This window comes from Rattus rattus, chromosome 5 (genome assembly GCF_011064425.1).
Source record: "Rattus rattus isolate New Zealand chromosome 5, Rrattus_CSIRO_v1, whole genome shotgun sequence".
NCBI lineage: Eukaryota > Metazoa > Chordata > Mammalia > Rodentia > Muridae > Rattus > Rattus rattus.
In genome coordinates, this window is record NC_046158.1 from 37,854,311 (window position 1) to 37,868,606 (window position 14,296).

At 40.6% G+C, this 14,296-nt stretch overlaps 1 protein-coding gene and 1 non-coding gene across 17 annotated transcripts in view; both read right to left on the bottom strand.

The window, feature by feature from the left end:
* Nucleotides 1–14,296, bottom strand: part of Baz2b (bromodomain adjacent to zinc finger domain 2B) — a 288,132-nt gene that overhangs the window by 255,653 nt on the left and 18,183 nt on the right. The window lies entirely within an intron of this gene.
* Nucleotides 12,149–12,255, bottom strand: LOC116902670. Its single transcript, XR_004388232.1, has one exon. It is a non-coding gene; the product is annotated as a U6 spliceosomal RNA (small nuclear RNA).

The window sequence follows — 14,296 nt, forward strand, 5'->3', positions numbered from 1 at the left end:
TCTTTGGACAAAAGGCCAAGAATTTGGGAACAGTCATGATGACACAAGCTTTTAATTCTAGCATTTGAGAGGCAGAGACAGAACAGAGAGATCTGTGAGTTCCAGGCTAGCCAGGGCTACATAATGAAACATGTCTCAAGCAAACAATAAAAAGAACCCAGGTGAGCCCAACCACTGTAAAAGAGCTGGCCCCTTCCTCCAGGGCTACTTCCTGTAGTCATCTTCAGCCCACCATCACAGACACTCCTGTTCCTTGATTTCAGGTCTCCAAGAGCACTTTATTCTCTAAGACTGGGCCACTTCAGCACAGCATCTAGCTAAGTCTTTTAAGATATGTAGAGCAGCAAAATGCTATCTTCTCCAATGGTGGCCTGTCCTTCCAGAGGGGTCATGATTATACCAAACTCAAATTCCTCCAATGGCTTTAACACTTGTGGAAAGCTGTAGGTTTGCCCTGGGGGTAGGGCTGCCAGTCTGGTCCCTCCCTTCCCCCACACCACATTCCCTCCTACAGGACCCCAGCGCTGACTCATTTATTCCCTGAGCTTCCCCACAGGAAGTCACAGCTAGAGCCTTAGTCTGTGTCTCACTTGTTCTGGGTTCACTTTTTTGTTTATGTTTTCAGCTGTTCTATTACCTATGGAGGGAACGGTATTAGTAAGAGGCTAGGAAATATGGCTAGTCTGTATTTAGTAATTTATATAAGAATCTACCCTGCTAGCCACAGACCACTGCACACTAACTGAACGGCACTGAAACCATTGAGCTTCTTGACTCAAAACTTTGACCCTGACGACTGTTTGCAAGGCAGAGATTGCAGAAAAAGGGAAGTGTGTCCAGATAGGCCCATGCTTCAGACGTGCATGAAGTGCACTGAAGTGTGCACCAGTCGGTGGATGGCCCTTCTCTACAAATTTCACACTACATTTAAGGAAAGCACATACAAAGAAACTCACCTTAACACCTACACACTCCCCCCCCCCACCTCTGTGTGTATGTTTATGTATGAAAGTGCTCTGTCCGTGAAGTGCAGAAGAAGGAAGCAGATCCCCTAGAGCTAGACTTACAACCATCAGTCGTGAGCCATTGGAACCACACGCTGGGAACTGAAATTAGGTTCTCTGTAAGAGCAGTCTGTGCTCTTAACCGCTGAGCCTGAGCCCTCTCCAGCCCCTGAAGACTTTTATTTTAATCTGAAGTTTGTTCTTACCTCGGGGCCTTCACTCACATCGGTCCATGTTTAAGTCTTTTCAGCAATTCTGAACATATCAAAGCAGGGAAGTCTTATTTATAGATCAGTTATCAGTTATATAGTAGTCAGTTATATTTACTTTGTGTACTGTATATATGTGGGATGAAAAGTCTTTTCATTTTTATACAAGTCAACAAGCAAGCAGTTCTAAGCTATAACAGAATCTGACGTGGTGGAAGCAGAAGAAAAACCAATCCTGAGCCTGCCTAGGCCACACAGTGAGCTCCAGGCGAGGTTAGTGACACGGTCTCAGAAAACCACGAGCTGCGCATACAGTGAGGTGAAGAGCGCTGCTCGCTTACTCTGCTATGCATTGCGCTGGTTTTTTGTTTTGTTTCTGGGCAGAGAGAGAGAGAGAGAGAGAGAGAGAGAGAGAGAGAGAGAGAGAGAGAGAGAGAGAGAGAGAGAATCAATTTAAACAGTAATGAGAAAGGGAAAGGCTAGGAACACAACTCAGTGCTAGAGTCCAGCTAGTGCGTACGCATCCGGGATACTAGGCCTTAAAACACAACAAAAACAAACCACAGAGATAAAAATAAAACACACCTGAAGACATTACGAAATATAACTTTTGAAAGAATGCAAAAATATACCACATTCATCGATAGAATGATTCAGCATTAGCAAAACATAAAGTCCAGTAAAATTAATTCATATTTTAAAGTTAGGATGAATAAGTAAGTATACAGATAGCTGAATACCTGGACAAGAGGCAGCAGGAAGCTAACTTGGGACTGGGGAGATGGTTCAGTGGTTAGGAACACTTGTCCTCAGAGAGGACGTGCGTGCAGCTCCCAGCCCCCACTGGGCAGCCAGGTGAGTCAACACTGCTTCAGCCTCTCCTGGTACTAAGTGCACGCTCAGTGCACACACATACATGCAAGTAAACCAACCACACACATAAAGTAAAAAGAACCATCTTTTTTAAAAGAAGAAAACGATATTTCAGGCATGAAAACATATTAGAAAGCTGTTATAGTTAAAATATTGTGGCACTGACATATGAACACAGGAGGAGACTATAATATAAGGGAGATTATGTCCAGAAATGTATATAAGTATAGAATTGGAGATTTAGTATGCCTTAAAAGTACTACCCATGAGGAACAGAAGAAAATTAGAATTCTAATAAAGAATACTGAGAAATTTCATAGCCAAAAGCAAAACCCGCAAGTGGACTGGGGAATGAATAGGAAATATGAAGTGAGGTAGAAAAGGAAAGGAAGCTCATGCTGATATCCTGCCCGTCCTTTTCCTCTCCTTCCTTTCTCCCTCCCTGTGCCTGTGTGAGGACGTCAGAAGCCCTGGAGCTAGAGTTTCAAGCAGGCATGAGCTGCCAGAGGGTGCTGGGAATTGAACCTGGGTCCTCTGAAGAGCAGCTAGTCTCTTAACTGTGAAGTCGTCTCTCCAGATCCATTCCTTCTTTTTAATTCCCATGTCCTCCCCTCAAATTGTTTCCTTCTCTTCTTTCAGCGCTACAGAAGGACTACAAGAGTGTTCTACCTCTGAACCAAAGCCCCAGCCGTGTCAGCTTTTTTTCATTTTAGGTAAAAAGGACAATGTCATAAGCAGAACTCAAAATCCACATGCAATAAAAGAGTGATAAACATGATCTATTAAAATGAAGTATTTGCACAGCAAGCACAACATAAATCAGGCATTGGGGCACACACTTATTAGTACTCAGAAGGGTCACAAGTTAAAATCCAGCCTAGCATTACAAAAGACCCCGTCTCAAAGCAAACCAAAGTGAACCACAATAAAGAATCTCTTAAGCCCACGGACAAATCACAGAGAAAGTAACTGCAGCACAAACCACAGGTAAGAAGTTAAAGGGGAAAATGTTCCTAATGTATCCATCTTTTAAATCAAGGCCTAAAATAAACTCAAAAGATTCAGAAAATAATATAAAATACCTCTTTGTTAGACACATGAGGACATATTAAGCTTCACTGTGTTAAAAAGAAATGTAAACTAGCACGATACAGTTTCTTTTAAAAAGGTACTATTTCTCACCTCATAGACCAACAAAACTCAAACGTCAACAATACTCCCTGCATCTAAGAATATAAAATCTCACAATGTCTGCAGAAGAACAACTTAGGAATGTCAAGTCCTTACTTACGTATGTCGTTATCCCTACCTAACAATCCCCTTTCTAAATACACTGTGACTTTTATACCTATAAAACACACATGGCCAAGGTCACGTATCCCATTCCTTGTATTCCAGAACTAGAAAAGCATACTGGTAAGTTAAAACATCGACTGGTAAGTTAAAACAGAATATCTACACACTTGAGCACAGTAAATCATGTAGCTGTAAAGCTAATGGTGAAGATTTCTATGAACTGGCAGTCGTTTCCCATAGTAGGTAAAATCCAAGCTAATCCAAAGCACAGAAAGTGTATGTTAGTGAGGTCTGGAGAATGGCTTGGTGCTTAGGCGTGCTTTCTTGCTCTCCCAAAGGACTAGAGCTTGGTTTCTAGTACCTATATCACACGCTGTAATTCAGCTTCAGAGGAGACCATGGTCTCTTCTGGCTTCTAAAGGTACCAGCATGCTCATGGCAAATGTTTGCATAGACACAAATAGAAATAAAGTTAAATCTTTTTAAAGAGCATTTGTGATTAGTCTGCCTTCTTTGAAAGAGCAAGTGTAAGCATACATGGTTAGTGAAACATAAATATGTTTACTTTTAAAGAGAAAAATGAAACAACAACAAACAACTCAGACTGGTTACTGAATAAATGAAAAGGTACTGATATTTTATTTGGTATACAAAATAAATTTGGTTTAGTTAATTTTTATTTTTCCTTTTTTCTTTTTTCTTTTTTTTGGAGCTGGGGACCGAACCCAGGGCCTTGCGCTTGCTAGGCAAGTGCTCTACCACTGAGCTAAATCCCCAACCCTGTTAATTTTTATTTTTAATTGAAAAAACATATAATACATTTTGATTATGCTTTTCCCTTACCCTAAATCTCCTTTAAAATATTAAGTGGTAGCGCACGTTGAGACAAGCAGATCTCTGAGTTTAAGACGACCCTGGTCTACAGAGCAAGTTCCAGGACAGCCAAGGATATGCAGAGAAACCCTGTCTCAAACAACCGAAAAAAAATCTTATATTTGACTGCAACATTTAAACAAATGGAAAATACTTTAAAATGAAAGATGTTTTATAAGCCCTACCATACGTATTTTCTATTTTATATATTTATGTATATGTGCACACATATTTTGACCTTTGTCCTAAGATAAAGCACATCCCAGTTCTAAAGAACTCCTGTTCTCTTCTTACTGAGAAAATAACTTAAACTTAAATAACTGTAAGAGTGAATAGCACACACAGTAAACTAACATGAACTGCGGTGTTCTGTTAGTTTGCTTGCTTGCTTTTCGAGATAGGATTTCACTCTGTAGCTCTGGAACTCTCTATGTAGATCAGGTAGGCCTTGAACTCAGACTCAGAGATCTACCTGTGTCTGCCTCCCAGATCCTGGGACTTGAGTTGTGTGCCGCCACATCTGGCCGGCTTTTTTTTACTTTAAATGCTTCAGAGCGTTGTTTTGTTTTTTGCATACCACTTGTATTTCTATGTGATAATATTATAATTTTTATCATATTTGATCTTTATATCCAAATAAAAACATAATAATTATGTCTAATAAACATACAATTCAATGTGAATTTATAGAAACAAAGTGTACCAGATGCCAGGGACAATAGGAAAGTATCATCTAGTTATCACTAGGTTTCAGTTTATGATAATGAAAGTCTTATAAACAGCAGATTGTTGGACAATGGGTGTGAATATATTCATGCTAGTTTCAAAGGGTAAAGGGGCAAATTTTATGATGTAGATGTTACAGATTTAGAAAAGGCTAATGTGGGCTGGAGAGATGGCTCAGTGGTTAAGAGCACCCGACTGCTCTTCCAGAGGTCATGAGTTCAATTCCCAGCAACCACATGGTGGCTCACAACCATCTGTAAAGAGATCTGATGCCCTCTTCTGGTGTATCTGAAGACAGCTAAAGTGTAATTATATGTAATAAATAAATAAATCTTTAAAAAAAAAAAAAAAAAAAAGGCTAATGTAACAGGACCCCAGACCTTAGCACAACTGACACCATGAAGGAAGTACCACTCTGGCCATAAAACACAGCATCGCCTGCCACAAAGGAAAACAAAGACCTAATCTGTTTAAGCCCCTGAATGTACTAACCTTGCTTCTCAGCTTCTGTGGTTCTGCTTCTGGCTGCCTGTTCTTGCTAACTCGAGTATGTTAATGAGGGTACAGCTTCTGTGCTTAAAAGCTTACCCCGAGATGCTGCACTGGGATCCCCAACACCCAGGGTCCTTGCCAGCCAGATAACAATGATTTTCTATTGGCTCAAACCTATGTTCAAGAGGTCTTCTCTGGTGAACATTCCATGACATCTAAAACAGCAAATTTTTGTGTTCCCTGTTTTAAACATTGTTTTTAAAAATTGTCTTCAGTTTCCCAGTAAATCATCCCTGCCTGTCCATGTCCATGGAAGCCACCCTAACTAGACTCAACATGTCATCAAATGAAAATGGAGCATGAAGGTGGAAGGGGAACGGGCTAAAAGAGAAGGGGACCAGCAAATATGAGGGCAAAGAGCGGGTGATGAGGCAATAATAAAACATATTACAGATTATAAAAATATCAAGAATAACAATTATTTTAAATGTAATCTTCTTGCATAGATTTATTTATTTTATGCATATGGGATTTGGCTGCATATATGTCTGTACATGAGAACAGACATCAGACTGCACAGCACTGCAGTTATGGACGATGATGAGCCACCCAGTGGGTGCTGACATGGACCCTGGACCTCTGGAGAGTAGCCAGGGTATTTAACTGATCAACTATCCCTCCAGTCCCTTACCAAAAGCATGTGTGTCTTGGGGGGAGCTGGGGAAATGGTGTCAGCAGTTAAGAACACTGGCTGCTCTTCCAGAGGACTCAATTTCCAGCCCCACATGGCAGCTCACAAACTGTAATGCCCTCTTCTGGTCCCTGCAGGCACCAGCACATGCCTGGTGCAGATACGTGCTGACAAACACCCTTATGCAGAAAAAATTACAACTTATCTTATTAAGAAAATGTGCGTGCGTGTGTGTGTGTGTGTGTGTGTGTGTGTGTGTGTACGTGATACATATATACAGATACCCTTGGGAGCCCGGGACAGACATTGGATGTCCTGGAACTGGAGTTACATTCTGTTGTGATCTACCTGACATATGTTCTGAGAACAGAACTCAGGTCTTCTGTAAGAGTAGGAAGTACTCTTAACCCACTGGGTCATCTCTATAGCCCCATACTTTATCTTTTTAACACATAAATCTTTCTGGTTTAATATAATTAAACACGTATCAAGAAAAGCCCACAAGATAAAAGCACCTCACAGATTCTGACCCTGGAGTCACTCAAAGTCATGCTATGGTTTCACAACACAGTGTTCAAACAAAAATTACTTCATAGTTTCAGAAGCTGAGTTTCTCTAAATCCAGGTTGCCATGGCATTTAAAAACAGAAACCAAGTGCCTTTATGGACGTGCCTTTGCCTTATCGCTCTTCTCTGGGAACTACAGTGAAGGCTGTGTAAAGTCACTGCAGAGCAAACTATCAGAGAACAGCGCTTACTGTTTACATCTCCACCTAGTGGTCTGCAGAGCAGTCCAAGTAAGTATTTAAGAAAACATACATACAAGTAACATTATACAGACTGAGCAGGTTCTGTCTGTCTGTCCATCCATCCATATGTATGTGTGTATGTGTGTGTGTGTGTGTGTGTATGTATGTATGTATGCATGTATGTATGTAACAACAAGTAATGAAAAATACCATGAGTTTGAAAGAAGGCAAGGCGTGGTTTGGGATGGAGACAGCAGTGGGAATGATGTCATTATAGTCTCAAAGAGAAGTCTCACCCAGCACTGTGGAGACAGAGGCAGGCAGATCTCGGTGACTCAAAGCTAGCCTGATATATATAGTGGGTTCCATGACAACCAGAGAGATGTAGAAAGACCCTGACTCAACACACACACATCCCAAGTCCCCAAACTCAAGAACATCTCTGGCAATAAAATCACACCATCAGACTTTCATAGACAAGATGCATGCAATTACAACCTTCTTTCTAAATACAGCTAGAGGATGTCTGTCCAGGACCATGTGATGTCACCAGCAGAATCATGAAGTATCTTCCTAGAGCTTTGATGTTACCTAATGTTAACTAATTAAAACAATTCTGCACTAAAGCAACCTTCATTTGAGTAAAGTGCTTATTGGGAGCATTTTACTTTGAGAAGCATAAGGTCCAGTCTGCTCAGTTACAGAAAAACATCTGATGACCTAGCAGTTAGTTTCCTGATCAAGTTCCCTAAGCAGACAGAGATGGAGTCAAAGATACAGACCATTTTACCACTGTCCTAATACAGAATGCACAGGTAAGTTACGAGTCATGAATTGCTAACCCTACATTTCAGTTTGTTTTCTCTTTGCATATAGTTTCTCAGCTTTTTCCCAATTTCCACAATTTTCCTTTCATTTTTTTGTACAGCATATTCACAAGGGTACTGAAACTAAAAGTACCATTTTAGGTTATTTTAAAAATCTGTTTAAAATTCTATAACCAAATTGACTTGGAGTAAGCAGATAGTTTTATAAAATCAAAAACGTGAGTTGTTAGGTGCACTTAAGGTCCACCATAAGCGGTGGAACGCTCGCTTTCCACGAGCCAGGCCCACGGTTTGCTAACCTGAAATACACACAAGAGCAACAGGAAGCAAGACACACAATCAGTGTGCACAGGTTTACACCCGCCGTTCTACAGAGGTCGCCTCTCAGCCAGGTTCTTTTGACTAAGCTTTTAGAATCGTACAATCTTAACAGGTAACAACCATTGATTTGCTAACATTTGTCTTGTCAAGAACAGCTTATAAATGTAATCACACGGACTATACCGTTCAGAGAATAGGTTCTACTTCTTATGCCCTTGAAGTTCGCGCCTGTTTAATGTACTTCATTCCATATTGCTGGCATTATTTTATAGTACATTACACATAACACAGCACAGTGTGTAACACAGTGTGAAGCATGAAGTCACAGCTTGTTTACACACTCAGTCCTTAAGAACATTTGAGTGTCTCAAGTTCATGATGATTATGAATAGAATGGCCATAAACATTCATACGCAGGTTCTTTTCTAATTTTTAAATATAGGTAACTTACTATTATACATACATACATATATATATATATGGTTTTGATGTTTATACATAATGTTCTTAGAAAATGAAAATTTTCGAGCAATGATTTAAATATAAATATTTTTCTTTGCTGGTACTGAGGGTTTAATTAAATGCAGAGCCTGATGCAGTGAGGCAAGTATTCGACCACTAAGCTCTACCTGCAGCCCTAATAAATATTTAAATGCCTAAATTGCTTCATGATTATTCAGAAATTAGCATTAAGAAGACAATTATTCCTATTTGTATGAAAAAAATGAAATGATTGAATAATCGCACTTCCTTCAACACAGACATATGTCATAACTTACTCAGAACCGTGAGTGGGAAACGACAATGCACCTCCCCCATTTCCTCTACTGGACACACTTCAGCTACTTAAGGCCTCAAGAGTGGTCGTAGCGTGCTTAAGGCACAAATCAACTGCATAACCTGGGCTGAGACTCCTGTTTGAGCAAATTTTCATGTCTAGTTTAAGAAAATATATTTACAACAATCACTTCAATAAAATTATTGTAGCTTTACAGAGGAAAAATAATCCACAATGCTCAATAATATTCTTAAATCTTGGGTCTGTTGTTATGTGATTTTTCTCAAGGCTGAATAGTCACTCATCCACAGAAGACAGGAACAAACACAGAAAAAGAGGATGAGAAGGTTATAATGTACTGAGACATTGTAAACAAAGAAAAAGAAATAAAAAACAAGGGCTGGCAGGGTGGAGTGGAGGGGCAACACTGGAGAAGAAATCGACTGTACTAAATTATTCTGCAAGTTTCTGTCCTGTTCTCTACCTTACCAGGATTAGATGCTGACATATAAGTACATATTTGAACGGTTTCCTCTGTAAATCGATGGATATGCATGGTTACAACTGTGAGCACTGTATGCTAACAATGATTGGCATGCTAAGATAGGCCCATGATGCAATAATGAATGGATGTTATGGAGATAATCACTTTCTGATTGGCTTAAGGCTTGCTCCACAAGACACAACTCTGATACTGTTTGACACTGTCAACCGGGCTAAGAACCCAAGCCTAGGTAGGATATAGGCCACAGCAGAACGTACTGCGAATCATTCTGCTAAATGGACATAGAATTAAACTAACTCCTAAAGACTTATTGTTATAGCCATAGATAAGCGAATCTTTCAACCCTCATCAGAGAAACTTCTCTTCACAGTTCATGGTGATTAACACAGAGACCCTCAGTTGGTCAACCTGCAGAAAATAAGACAGTGTGGAGTACAGAGCCCAAAAGGGAACACCTATATCACACCCCTTTCTCCCAAGGCTCAGGAGGTCACTGGGGAAGAGGAGGAGAGAGCCAGGGGTAATGGACAAATGCACAAAACAGTGTCTTCTGGACACTTACACACAACTTAACAGTGGCACTTGCACAAGATCTACACAAGATCAAGCCAGACAAAATCCCAGAATGCACAGATGTGGTTATCAGGAACGTTCACCTTTTTTCAGGAGCTATAACAATCGATGCCTTCTAGGAGGTCCATCAACTTTCTTAAGTGGTGCAGCCCCTAAGAGGCTAGGCATGCTCCAGGCATGGTCCTACAGCCATGTACATGCTCCAGCACTGAGTGGATTTCCTGGATTTAAAAACAAAAGCAGGAACCAGGAAATTGGGAGGAAACAGTGGTGTGTGGGAGTAGGGATAGGGTTAGAGGACAGAGAATAGGAGGAGTTGGAATCGATCAAAACATCATATGCACACATACAATTCTATCCACGAAAAGGAGGAACACAAGACGGGGTAGGCATGAAGTATGGGGTTAGGGGAGAATGAGGAAGTTGTTAGTGGGAGAAACGGTGAAATGAGTATGACCAAAACATATCAAATACATGTATGGAACACTCAAAACAGTAATAATCAGGGTCCAGGAGGAAGAAAGTATGGAGAGATTTTAAGAGACAGAGGTGGTAAACAGTTACAATGAAATGGTGTCTTGGGGACATTCAACAGGGTAGCTGCACATAGAACTCACAGTGACAGTCACAGAATTCACAGGACCTGTACAAAGTCAAACCAAAGTTCTAGCCTCGAAAGGGGAGGAGGTCATACGGTCCCACCTGTGTAGCTCAGTAGCTGCAGGCAGCTGATGAGTACCAGGGGAGGGAACGTCAGTTTTACTCAGGATGTGGGACAGGAGAGGCTATCTGTGCTCTAGTGAATGGATAGATAGCACTACATGGCTAGATGGCTTCAAACCACTAGAGCGCATGAGACTGGAAAAGGTCAGGGGACAGGGAGGAATTGTAAAGGAGAGAACGGGAGTGCTTAATTGACAGAGCACACAGGTATGTCGGGAATTCTTCTACAATAAAAAGAAGAAAAACACAAAATAAATCAGAGAAGAAAGTGAAAGGCAAAACGTTAGAGAAAGGAGACGCATTCAAAACAGAAATAAATATAGCTGGGTATCAAAACACTGAGGAGAAACGCAAATAAACAGGCTGCTCCTGACAGCCAGTCAGCAGCAGTCCCACCCACACAGTGAACAGGTAGGGAATCCAGCTTCTCTGCTTATTCTGCAACGATATGCTGAGTGTCCCGGAAGGAAGGGAGAGCAGTTCCACACTTGCTAGTAGAGACAGTACAGTATGATAGAGAAGATATACTGCCTGCTACTCTTACTCGCGAGAACACTATGAAATACGCTATCAGTGGGCAGCCCCAGGCTTCAGGCCTATAGGAAAGTGTGGACCCAAGGAGATGAAGAATAGCCCTGTGAGCACGGACCGCTGTACAGCTGCAGTAAAACAGCCCAGAGGTGACTCTAGGAAGCCTGCTCCTCCACCGTGGCTCAGGTAGCTGGAAAACTGCTAGGGAGCAAGAGGAAGAGAAGCGTGAGAAGAGAGATCTGCTTAACCTTAGCCAATCAACGCAGTGACCTAGGAGAAAACCTTGTGCTGAAGGAGTCACCTACTGAAATTAACCAGAACGTTAATTTCCGTTAATATTTGCTGATTTGTTTAATTTTTATTATTTATTTGTTCTTTTGAGACAGGCTGATCTTGAAGAAGCCTCTCACCCAATCTCTTGCCTTTTTCATGTCATTGCTCCCTTGAACTCAGCAACTACATATACACACCTCTTTCTAGAACAAGGCACACTAAGGAAAATGAGACTCGGAAGTATCTGGTGAGAGTGTTAAGAACGCCAAGACTTCCGCCAACATGCCCTGGCCAGAGGCTGGTGCGTGGGTTTCTCTAATGTAATGGCAGAGCCCCGTCACGTTTATGTTGGCCTCTTTCTTTTTTTTAACTTTTATAACACAGTAGAAATTTGATTACTTAGATGAATGTTCATTTCTTTTTCTAATGATTACACACTTGGGTCTGCTTAAAACAAACAAAACCTCTGAATAGTATCCCATGTAGATTATATGATGGATTTTTCCGCTTACCTATGGTGGTGGATATCATAAAAAATTATACAGGGATTGGGGATTTAGCTCAGTGGTAGAGCGCTTGCCTAGGAAGCGCAAGGCCCTGGGTTTGGTCCCCAGCTCCGAAAAAAAGAACCAAAAAAAAAAAAAAAAAAATTATACAGACTTCTTTCTTTCTTATTTATTTTTTTCTTTTTTTTCCTGTCCATAAAAAATATGGAACGCTTCACGAATTTGCGTGTCATCCTTGTGCAGCGGCCGTGCTAATCTTCTCTGTATCGTTCCAATTTTAGTGTATGTGCTGCCGAAGCGAGCGCTTTCTTTCTTTTTTTAAGACAGGGTTTCTCTGTGTAGCTCAGAGATCTGCCTGCCTCTGCTTCCCGAGTGCTGGGATTAAAGGCGTGTGCCACCACTGCCCAGTCATACAGATTTCTTATCAGCTTTTGATAGTCTTTGTGCATTTAATACGCAGCCCAGGATACTTGTCATCCAGTGTGGCCCAGAGTAGGCAAAGCATGCACACTCCTATACTTTTCTTAGTTTACTGGTTGTTGCTATAGTGAATTGCCAAAAACTTTGTGTGTTGACAAAATTTTAGTTTTTCATATCAGAAATGTAAAACAAGTTAACTAAGTTAAAATCAAGGTGTGGCAAGTGCTGGCTCCTTCTGGAAGCTTCAGGTAAGAATGTGTTCCCAGCTTCCCCCAGCTTCTCGTGGCTGCCACTCTGGTTAACATAACCGTGCTTTGTCTTCACGTTGGTACTTTCTCTCCAATTAATCTGCTTGCCCTTCCTAAGAGCCTTTGTGATTACATTCAGGGCTCACTCTATCATAACTACCACATCTCTAGTCACACCAACAAAGTTTCTATGCCACGTAACAATCCACATTCTAGAAATTAAGACGTGGCCCTTTCTAGAAGCCATTGTTCAGTCTATCACAGGAGGATTCTTCTGTCACTTCACTGTGGCAGCTACTTATCAATAATCGCTATAATTCTTTGTTAGAATGTCATGCAAATGTAATCATTATGGTATATAGATTTCTAATCTGGCTTCTTTTATTTGTCATGATGTCCCTGAAATTGTCCACATTGTTGCACTTTTCCTAGCCACTCCTTGATACTTGTGGAGGTTTTAGATCCAGAAACCCTCAATGGCATTAAAAAAAATCCACAAGTATAAAGCCTACATAAATATTCCCGTGTACTATAAACATCATTATTATATTACTTATAATTCCTAATACAGTGTAAACTGTGCACATAGTCATTATACTGTATTGTTTAGAGAAAAAGGATAAGTCTGTTGCCGTATAGTATTCATAAATTGATTGTATCTAAATGTATTTTACCTATAGTTGAAATCTGTAGATGCAGGAGCTCAAGCATGAAGGGCTAACTGTAGCTTATTACACCACTGAGAACTTTCCATACACGGTTATCTCACATTTGGACTGTTCACAAATTGGAGGATTTGGAGATATTTCACTTGTTGGACAAATATTAGCAAGACTGACAAGAATATCAATGTATACTTTTTCACATAAATATAAAACTATCGCTTCTCTTGGACCAGCATCTAGGAATGAAATTGTTGGGCTGAATGGGAACTGCATGCTTAGCTTTCTAAGAGACTGACAGATTGTCTCCCGCTATTGTCGTAGCTCTTATTTTTCCCTTTGGAGCACATGGCTATTCATTATGTAAACAAAGGAAATGTAATTAAGAGAGCTAAAAAGAAGAAACCCACTTTTAATTGGACAATTCTGTGTGTGCAAGTGCAGGAAGGGTTTTCTATACTAAGGTAAGAGTGCAGAGCTCAGCTGGTAGAGTGCTTGCCCAGAGTGCATGGAGCTCTGTGCTCCATCTCCAGACCAATGGAACCAGCTGGTAAATGCTTGTCGTCCCCAGCGCTGGGGAGCAGAAACAGGAGGACCAGAAACCCAAGATCATCCTCAGCTACTCAGGGCAGCCTAGACTAGATGGGACCCTGTCTTAGAAAAAAAAAAAAAAAGGAAAAGACAAAAGCCAAAGATAACAATATACAGAGACAGGATAATAATTCTGGGAATTAGGTTACTATGTTAGAATAGTAGAGGAGCAGTATGTAACATGTGACAATCCAAGTTTTCCATGCAATTAATGACTAAAATAACACACTATGTACATCAGACAGGACAGTCATACTCACATAGTTTATAACAGACATGTGACTGATACGAATAGAGAGAGACATCTTAAAAGCAAAAAGGACAGAAAATCCACAGGAGATATTTCATCTGCAGCAAGAAAAAGACAGATGATAACAGTATTAAGGATCTGTAATTTTTCTTTTTTAGAAAGACTGTAGGCAGAT